At 38.5% G+C, this 11,211-nt stretch overlaps 1 pseudogene; it reads right to left on the bottom strand.

The window, feature by feature from the left end:
* Positions 1 to 7,453: 7,453 nt before the first annotated feature.
* On the bottom strand, positions 7,454 to 8,926 carry LOC143592972 (anthocyanidin 3-O-glucosyltransferase 2 pseudogene; annotated as a pseudogene).
* Positions 8,927 to 11,211: the final 2,285 nt, after the last annotated feature.

The following is an 11,211-nucleotide window of genomic DNA, read 5'->3' as shown; positions in this document are numbered from 1 at the left end:
TCACCAACCGGTCCCACCGTATGTCACCACCACCACCCACCATCACCGTTCATCACCACCACCACCCACCGTTGGTCACAACCACCGTCCATTACCACCACCCACCGTCAGCCACCACCCACCACCGTTCACCTCCTACCACAAGCCACCAATCGTCCACCACCACCCACTTCCACAGTTTGTACACCACCACCAATTATTTTGACAGTCTACATACGTTAAATGACTTCTATCTAATGCAATATGTATGATAGATAACTAATTTTCAATTTATGCAGACGATATTCAGTTTATAAAACAAATAGTATTATATTTTCAGATTGCAGACCCCTTCAGACTCGCAGACATGAAATCAAATGAAATTAGATTGCATGAAATCATATTACAGATAGTTTTTGTCTTTAAAAACAAACAACACCCAAGTAAAATGCAAAGCATGGAGCAAAGCACATACCTTTAAAGTAAAATTATAACTTAGAACACACAGTTACAATAGCCACGTGCTCAAAACTTTAGCATGGTGCCAATAATTGGCATGGGTGGAGTAGGTAAAAGTACTCCTAATTCATGAATTTAAGTTTTTAATGACTTTGATGCTTTCAATCTTAAAAGTATTTGCATAATTATGCCTCAAACAATCCAGATCTAAGTTTTAACCACTCAATAATCTGGCTAGAGCGGTTTTACCTATCCCAACCATACTAACTATAAACACACACCACCATAAAACCATATCCTGAGCAAGATCTAGTAATTTGACAGTAAATTAATCTTCGTTGGATCGATTGGAAGGTGAATTTGTGAAACTGAGTTGAGAAATTGAGCTTTCTAACCTTGGATTCACCATGGATCTCTTCGAATTGAGTTTAGCCGACGGCTGCAGAGGCTGTGTGAAAACACTGAAATGAAAGATAAGGGGTTCAGGGGTTTAGGGTTAAATGGTGAGAGTAAGTTACATGAATGAACCTTGTATTTTGTATAAAGTTGTAAATATGGTCTCTGTATATTAAAAGTGAAGTTATTGGACAAATATTACATGAATCGTGTCGTTTTTAAAAGAAAAATAAATTACACTCATAGTCACTTTTTAGTCATATTAACGGTTTTTATCACATCGTACTGTTGTGCTTTCGGATGAGTTTTCACGGGGCTTGGATATTACATACTACGAGTAGAACATTTAATAGAATATGTTTCTGTAAATTTAACTAACTTACAATCATTATGTGATCATTATAAAATCAAGCACACTTTATAAAAGTCAAATGACGCTTCTTATAAAATTATGTGTTCATAGTTAGTATGGTTTTGCCTATCCAAATGATACCAACTATGGACACACGCCACCACAAGACAAGACAAGATGCCTCGTTGCCACTCAAACTAAAAACATCCTCGGCCAGATTCAGATACTTATATTTGCAATAAAATTAGAAACATGTTAAAACATAACAAAAAGCCATTTATGATAATAAAAAAAAGTAATCTCTTTTTTTATCTACATCTTTAAAATAAAATGAAAGAGAGGAACAAAGCACATACTTAGAAACATAAATTGTAAGTTAGAGCACATAATCAAAACTATAGCATCGTGCCAATAATTGGCATGAGTGGAGTAAGTAAACGGACTCCCAATTCAAGGCATGAATTTAAGTTTTTAGTGAGTTTGAAGTATATATGTAATTAAACTAAACTTAAATAATATCTTTAGCATCAAACTCATTGCTCATCGTAACCCATAAATCACGCCTCAGAACAATCCAGATCTAGCTTTTAAATAATCTGGATAGAGCAGTTTTACCTATCCCAACCATACTAACTATGGGCACACACCACAACAAAACTATATCTTGAGTTAGATCCAATAATTTGGCCATGGATCAATTGAAAGGTGAATTCAAGCTAGTAATTATTATTTTTGAACGGCTATTTAGATCACTAACGGGACACTCAAGCATATCTATTTCACACTCAGAAGAAACCCCATTATAAGCCAACAACACATGAATAACTGCTATTTTTAAAGAAATAGAAATTGCATTCGTAGAGACAATTTTAGCACTATCATGTTGTTTTTCTAGTGACTAACCATCTCCATCATTTGTCACGTGTGATGACATTCGTGACCTTTGTGTTAATTATGAATCCGCGTCAAAAGTCTTGTTATAGATTGTCATTGAACCGGTACACATTTAATAATCTAAGGTGTTGATATCCTTGATGAATCTAGAGAGAAAAATTAGGTATTTATGTCAACTTATATACGCTTAAAATTCATTGCATACAGTAATAATTTAATGTTGTTTTTTAGACATGCATTATTGTTCCTGTTAAAAAAACATCAAAACCGTGTAACTACTCAAGCTTAAGATCTATTTTAATACTTAGATTTAGGGGTGAACAACTTAACCGTCATAACCGTTAAACCGAACCATAACCGATATAACTGAACCGACTTTAACCGATAACCGACATAACTGGTGGGTCGGTTTAATGAATTTTTAAAAACAGCCAAATATAGGTCGGTTTTGGTTAAAGATAATTTCAAAACTGCTATAACCGAACCGACCCATTTATTTAGCCAACAATATGTTGGGGATTAACTTCCACCAAACATGTTGTTGGATTATATCTTTGATGTTTTGGTTCAACGTTTGTTATCGAATTAAGTTGAATTTCATTGTTGGATTATATAATGTCATTCTTTTTTTTTGAATATTTGGTATTAATCTTATGGATTATATATTTTGTTAGATTATGTCATGTCGTTTTGGTACCAAACTTTTAGGCTCAATTACATTGTTTTGGTTACGGTTAACCGACTCATTATAACCTACAAAACCGATTACCCAAAACCGCCATAATGGTTCGGTTATGGTTATAGTTATCCATTAACCGACATATCGGTTATGGTTATGGGTTTGGCTCAAAACCACCCCAAACCGACCCATGCACACCCCTACTTAGATTTATCTAGATTTGCTTGGAAAATTGGTTTTTATTAGTCCCAACTATTCCATTTTTGTCGGCGCTGGTCCTAACTTTCATTTTGGCTGGCAACGGTCCCAACTTTCACATACGTTTCTTCCACCAGTTCGCGACTAACGGAGTACTAACTCCGTTATGTCATTGCTGACGTGTCCATCCTACCTGTCAAAAACGTATGAAATGGCAGCCTACGTGGATGTTGATTATACTTAAGCCCTAATTTCTCTCCCAATAAACATAACATTTTAGATAAACATCCAATGATTAGTTTAGTTGATCACACCTCACTCATTTGTTTACTCAAACTCAACCTCTCTGACAACAAACAATATCCAACATTCTAGATGTCTTCATCAGCTCTTCACTGTTCTTCCAAACCCACATCCAAACCCCTCTTGCATCTTCCCCGTCACCAAACCCCCATCAAAATCATTACTTCTAGTCTTCACAGCATCCGACAACGGCCCGGGAGCCTCAGGCTTAACCACGGATCACATAATCAACAACGGAACCAAACTGATCACAATTACCATTAATTCGGGTTCAACTGAGGTGGATGAGGTGATAGAGGCCGAGCTGAAGGAGAATGGGTTTAGGAGTACCCGGCGGACGAAGCTCATATAATCAAGGAGAATGTTTATTGAGTTGTGATCAATTTGGGGATTGTAAGAATTAGGGCTTGAGAGTGAATGAAAGTTGGGGGAGAGATTAGGGCTTAAGTATAATCAACATACACAAACATAATATCCATGTAGGCTGCCATGTCATCTGCTTTTGACAAGTAGGATGGACACTTCAGCAATGACATAACGGAGTTAGTACTCTGTTAGTCACGGACTGGTGAAAGAAACGTATGTGAAAGTTGGGACCGTTGCCAGCCAAAATGAAAGTTGGGACCAGCGCTAACAAAAATGGAATAGTTGGGACCAATAAAAACCAATTTTCCGATTTTCTTTAACATATATACTAATCTTGTATAATTGATGATGCATCCTCATATTTTATTTGGATTAAAACCCAGCATGTTAACCCCAACCTAAGAATACATGTCTAACCCCAAGTTAAGGCTGACCCATTAGATTTAAGGCCTACAACATCCTCTCTTTCTATATTACACATACATACGCACATGATTTTATGATCTAGTACGATCTTGAGTCTTGACTTGAGCGTAGGAGTGTACTCAAAACTACGGCTCCCGGACCCTTTTTTTCCTTGTTTACCACCGGGGTCTTAACGCCCTGATTGTTAAGATATGTGAAGGCTTAGAGATATTGGGCTCGGTTTTGGCCCATGTTAGGTTTCTTGGGGCCCAATTTGAAAACCCTAATCTATTCTCTATATTAACCAATATGATGTAATTGTAATCTTTGCACCTCAATCAATGATATAACCTAGTTGCAGCCTGTGAATGTAGGTCCCCCGTCGGGACCGAACCACGTAAAATTCTTGTGTCGTTTGTCGTTTATATTTTCTATTTACTGCGTGTATAATCGTGTGTGCTTGTTCGTGTGTTGTTCCGCTGCGTCGCTTTATTCCTAACAAGTGGTATCAGAGCTTTGGCTCATTGTTACACACAGTTGCACTGAGTAGATTAGCATTACCAAGAAAGAAAGTAATTTTTTTTCCTTCTCTTTGCATTAACAAGATCACAAGGTGGTGTTTGGAAGTGGATCGCATGGAACCGAGTTGGTTGAATGGAGAAGACTAGTACCAAATTTGTCAAATTCTTGTGTCACGTTTTTTTTATAGAATTCGACTGGAGCCGCTAGTTAGGTTTATATTTAGCAGTTAGTCGAGTTTGGGTTGCGGACTAAGTAGGGTTTTGTTTCCGAGTTCAGGTTTGACTGTGATTATCATCCATGAGTACTTTAACCGGGTTTTGTGAAGATCAGTTGTGTTCGGGTTTGATTCGGATTTGTTTGCAAGAGATTGTCTAAGGTAATTGTTTAGGGTTTATTTTCAGTTACTTGATTTATCGGTTATTGTGGGAGCAAATTGGTTGATTGACAGTGTTCAGCTAAACAACCATTAAGTTCAGGCCCGTGCCATCGATGTGTCTTTTCATTGTTTCCGATTTGTTCTTGTTTGTTATTGTTATAACTTAAGACAAGATGGTTATGATCGGAATGTTCAACGGTTTGATTTTTTTTTTTTGGTTGATTGGTTTGTCATGGGAACTTGGATGTGGTATTAGTGATGGATAAACCTGGAGAAAATTGAACCAGTATGTGCGCTGGTAACGACATAAGTGAAAAATAGTGACAAGTCATGTAATCTATTGCTCGTTGGGATGATCTTTCGGTTAGGGTTTGCGTTAACTGATCGGGTGTACCGTCATAGAACCCTTGGTACCGCTTGCTTTTCATTGAAAGCTTAACTGCTGTTATAACCGTTTGCCTATTAGCTGGTCTGGAATTGTGAAGCTATTCTTGTTCGGTGGTGATCAGTGGTTTGACATTTGAGGGGGAATCTTTTGTACTGGTATTGGGTGAAGGTTTTCGCTAGGGAAGTACGAGTGCATATTCGATTCATGAGTGTTGTTTTGGCATTGGTTGGGATAACAGAGACAGTGGGAGCTGGGCATAGTTTGACTTAGTGCTACATGAAGGTATGGGACATTCTTTAGAGTCGATGTCCATAAATGATAAATTCTGCTTCTGAGAATGTGTCGGTGGTGATGCATTGGGGGCTCAGTGGAAAGCAGTGAAGACTCTTGGGTTTGAGATTCTATTTTGCTTCATTTTCTTGTTACCTACTTCAATGAAGCATCGGTGAATCTATTATTGAAGACTTTTCTGGAGTTGTAAAAGTCTTGGCTCGCTACATCGGGTAGAGCTAAGTGGGTTCATAATGAAGCATGATCCTGGAGCCACAAGGATGTCAGCTTGAGCGTATTCGGAGGTTTAAACCTTGACGGGGATTCGGTAACAGTGGGAGCATGAGGGTGTTCAAGTACAGTTATACAGTGACGTTGGGGTTTTGAGACCGGAATTCCGGATGAAAATTCTCTCTTGGGTGCTTGCTGTATTAGGAGAGTGTTTCTTTCTTCTAGAAGTCTCTAGAACCGGTTGTGTGAGTAAGTAGGTCCGGCTGAGATTGAAGATAAGTCATTGGCGGTTTTTGCCATGACCGGGTCTGTGATGACCATATTGGAGCTGGGGCGCTTCAATGGGCCTTTCGGGTAACCGATGCAAAGACCTGTCGCTGCAACTAGATGGATTGGATTGTTGAAATATTAGCTTATTCATAGGGAACTGAAGGCTTGAAGAACTTCTGTTGTTGACTTGTTGAAGTTTTAGCTTGTTTTTGGAACTGGAGGCTTGGTGGATTTCTGTTATTAAAGATTATTGAAGTTACTGGATACATGGTTTGTTTGGAAGGTTGTTGCGGTTGTGCAAAGCCTTCAAGTGGGAGATTGTTAGGATATGTGAAGGCTTAGAGATACTGGGCTCAGTTTTGGCCCATGTTAGGTTTCTTGGGGCCCAAGTTGAAAACCCTAATCTATTCTCTATATTAACCAATATGATGTAATTGTAATCTTTGCACCTCAATCAATGATATAACCTAGTTGCAGCCCGTGGATGTAGGTCCCCCGCCGGGACCGAACCACGTAAAATTCTTGTGTCGTTTGTCGTTTATATTTTCTATTTACTGCGTGTATAATAATGTGTGCTTGTTCGTGTGTTGTTCCGCTGCGCCGCTTTGTTCCTAACACTGATGTGGTGTTAAAGCCCCGTTACCATGTCACATCAATTTTGTCTCCCATGTTGAAGCCCCACAACACCTTTAAATTAGGTTTCTAGTGGTTGCACCATACATTGTGAACTGAAAGAAGAAAAGGAGGTTATATCATCATAGATATGGATATGAACTGTATAACTCACATCTTTATATTAATAACCCGAGTCCTCGGTAAAATTGTGTGAATTTTGAAACCAACATTAAGGTGTTGTGGGGCTTCAACATGGGCGGCAAAATTGATGTGACATGGTAACGGGGCTTTAAACACCATGTCAGGGCGTTAAGACCCGGGCGGTAAACAAGGAAAAGGTAGCGAGGTTTAAAAAGGAAATAGTGGGGCTTTAGACCACAATGTTGTGTTAAAAGTGTGTTAGTTAAACCCATACAATCTATATGGTAATGACATGACACTTTTAACTTGACGTTTAAAGCCTCATCATAACAAGTAGCCTAATAACTTATTATTATTTGAGCATGTTCATCTAAAGACAGTTTGGCATTTTACTAAGGGATATGTTGACTCGTTTGCTTCTGAATTTGGATTTCTTCAACATCCACACAAATCTCTCTCTTATTTTGAAATGAAAAAGAAAGACCTAACCATTATTTGTATATTGCATAAGACGTGAGGAACGTTTAATAGAAATATAGAATACATGTTTACAAATTTAACTTACGATCATTATGTGATCATTATAAAACCAAACACATATTATAAAATTCAAGTAACATTTCTTATAAAATCTTGAATAAAACGATCAACAGAAGCATACGATGATCCACCCTCCACCACCGCTGATCTACTCTTCGCACTCATTTCTTTCACTTTTGTTCTTACCTTGTCATCCTCCATCACCAGTCTTATTCCACGTTCTATCTCCTCAGCCATGACAACAATCCTAGCCGCATGAGGGTTAAACAAATCCATCTTATAATCCAACTTGATCTCCACCGCCAACCCCAGCTCCACCACCATTTCAAACGCATTCACATGCTGCTCGGCATACAATGGCCATGTTGCAGGTGGTACACCAAACCATAAACTCTCGAGCAACGAGTTCCACCCACAATGAGTCACAAACCCCCCAATTGCTTCATGAGCCAGCACTGCTACTTGGGGAGCCCACCCAATAACTTTCCCTAATCCACTGGTTCGTTCCAGAAATCCTTCCGGCCGGACCACACTCGGATCCTCATACTCACTTGGGACATTTGATGTTGGGTTTGACGGAAGTCCACGTAAAGACCACACGAAACGATGGCCACTCTGCTCTAAACCACGTGCTATCTCCTTCACTTGAACCTCATCAAAACTACCCATACTCCCAAAACACAATAGCACCACCGAGGAAGGCGGTTGGTTGTCCAACCATCTAATAATGCCATCATCAAACTGTTTTCGGCTACTGCCTTCTAGGTTGAGTATGGGTCCCACCGGATACACCGGTGGGACGCTGCTGTCAGACAACAACTCGATCGCGTGTGCTTCCAACTCCATGAATGTGTTAACCATGATTGCTTTGGCCTCTCTAAGTTTTCGTGCTACCTGAAGAATAAAGTCTAGTGCTTCTTTTGTTTGAACAATGGCCGGAAAAACCTTCGTTGGCATCGGTTTTATGTAACTAGGAACCGATATCTTGGTATTAGAGTTGCTCAACTCGATGACGTCTTGGTTCTGATCATCGTAGAGTGTCTGGATAAACAGTATAAAACCAAGAAAACCAGCATTAGAAGTGAAGAACACATAGCTTGGAACGTTAAACTCGTTAGCCACATCTATCATGCAAGTGCAAAACATGTCAAGGACGAATCCAGCAACCGCACCCGAATCCCCTTGACTCAGTTGACTTATCTTCTCAGCTACTATTTTTCTCACAGATTTACGGTGACTTTTGACGAGTTCACCATAGGAAGTTACAGGAGCTTTAGGGTCGTACACTGGTGGGATTTCATCTTTAGGGAGTTCAATGAATGATAAGCGGTTAGAAGTGTTTATAGCTAATGATTCGATGTAGGTGGTAATAGGCGTGCCAGAATCGGAGCTTGGAGGGTTTATTACCAGGACGATTACTGAGAGGTGATGATCTCGGTTCACGAGTAATTTTGCGATCTCGATAGCTGACATGATATGACCGAGGCCAGGGGCCGGGATGAATACTAGCTCTGCAACTGTATTTGCCATTTTCTTGGTTCATGAATGATTTCTTTGAAGTTTTATCGTGTATTTATGTGACATTCCTTGTAGATGTCATGATAGATGAAGTCATTAACGTTGAATATACGCACACAGCTGAGCCACATTGGGACCATTTTGTAGATCACAAAATTTTGTGGATGGACCGAGGCCTCAAATGTTATTTTCACTATGATTTATGACAAAAAGGAAAATAAGGGTGAAGACCCATTCTCCAATATATGTTGACCAATCTTCATTTGAAATACAATTTTGCACCCATATAATACATATATTCTATTGTTGGGGTGTACTTGTGATTTTTTAAAATTTAGAAACAAAACCTAAGCATTGTTTCAATAACTATTCATAAATTCACCGTACTTATAACCCAATATAATGCAAAATTTAAGCCATTAAGAGCACCAGTAGCATTGGACGAAGCCAGACCATCACCAACCTCTGGTCTCTCCTTCCTCCCATTCTCTCTCCTCTTTGCAATTGTGCCCTTCACTCTGCCAAACTTCTCTCACTCTTTCTTCCACTCATGCTCTAGCTAGGCTACGGACGAGCAAAATTATCTCTGTCGTGGGTGCTCTAGGTTCTTGATTGTCCTCATACATTGATGTTAAGTCACGGATCTAGACAAATCATCATAAATTCAAGTGGATGATGTGGTGGACCATTAAGAGTGGAGTATGGTCTCTAAATGGCCAGGTGAAAATCACCCGTTAAATACAGAAACTGTAATGGGCGCAAAGTAAACATGGTTTGGTTCAAGAGAATACATTTTCGACCTTTTGAGCCAAGTTGGATCCAATCATGTGCTTATTTATTTGTTTTAAATCATTTTCTTTACAAAATTAATTGAACACAAATACACTAAAAAACAAAACTTTGTTTTAAATTTAAAAAAAAACACACACTAATAGAAAATTTTGTAACACTATATATAAATACACTTAATAAATTATTTAATGACAAGTTATAGGCATTTACATAATTCAAATTTTAAAAAATATTTTATTATCATAAGCATTATTTATACTCTTTAATAAAAAGTTACGCAAGTTGTCATTCTCATGTTAAACTTTATCCATTTTAAACTTATCTTAAATGAATTTATAATAATACTTATAATAACAACCTTTCTAAACTTCATGTTAAAAAATAGTTAATTTAATATTTATTTTCTTTTTATTTGCAAGTATTTGAAATTTATAATAATTTCTTATTTTATATAAAAAAAATGTTATCCAAAATTACATTTACGAGTTTTTTCTACTTTTTATGTTTTTAATATCAATCGCTATTCTAATAACAATATATGATTAATTTACGTTTTATTTTCTCAAACTAGTACATTATAGTATATAAGGCTTTTTTTTTGAAGTGGGTTGGTTCAAGTGGTTCATATTAAGGTTGTGATTGTTTTTGCTTAAAACATCTGCAGGAGGCTTATGTATGCGGGCGTACAGACATAAGCTTCTGAAAACTGTTTGTTTTTTAAAATAAGATCTGCAAACTGCTTTTATGGTCTTAAAAAAGAAGCTATTGTTTAACTTCTTCACACATCTTCACACTTCTTAACATCCTATCAACACCCAATGTCCAACACCACCACCCACCGTCCGCCACCACCACCACCCACCGTCCGCCACCACCCACCGTCCACTACCACCACCCACCACCACCACCCACTCGTCGGCCACAACCATCGTCCACTACCACCACCCATCGTCCGCCACCACCACCCACTACCACCACCTACCATCCGCCACCAACACCATCCATCACCCACCACCACCCACCCCGTCGGCCACAACCGTCGTTCACTACCACCAACCACCGTCCGCCACCACCACCACCTACCATTCGCCACCAACACCGTCCACCACCCACCACCATCACCGTCCATCACCACCACCACCGTCCACCGCCCTCCACCAACTATTTTACTAGTCTACAGACGTTAAATGACTTCTATCTACTGGATATGTATGATAGATAACTAATTTTCAGCTTGTGAAGACGATACCCAGTTTATAAAACAAACAGTATTATATTTTCAGATTGCAGACCTTCAGACCACATCTTCAGTTACAGACATGAAATCAAATGAAATCAGATTGCAGACAGTGTTTATCTTCAAAAACAAACAGCACGGTTTATCTTTCATCAACATACACAACCAATCAAACCCAATCTTTAATAAAAAACTAATTTCTCTTTCATCAACATACATAACCTGACTCTTTCTAAATTTTCACTCTCATTCACAACTCAACCCAAACAACCTTTTGTTA

The sequence above is a fragment of the Bidens hawaiensis genome, unplaced genomic scaffold (genome assembly GCF_021521415.1).
Source record: "Bidens hawaiensis isolate Kalapana, Puna unplaced genomic scaffold, B.hawaiensis_p1.1 tig00041608_1, whole genome shotgun sequence".
Classification (NCBI taxonomy): Eukaryota; Viridiplantae; Streptophyta; class Magnoliopsida; order Asterales; family Asteraceae; genus Bidens; species Bidens hawaiensis.
This window is presented reverse-complemented; position numbering and strand designations above follow the sequence as displayed.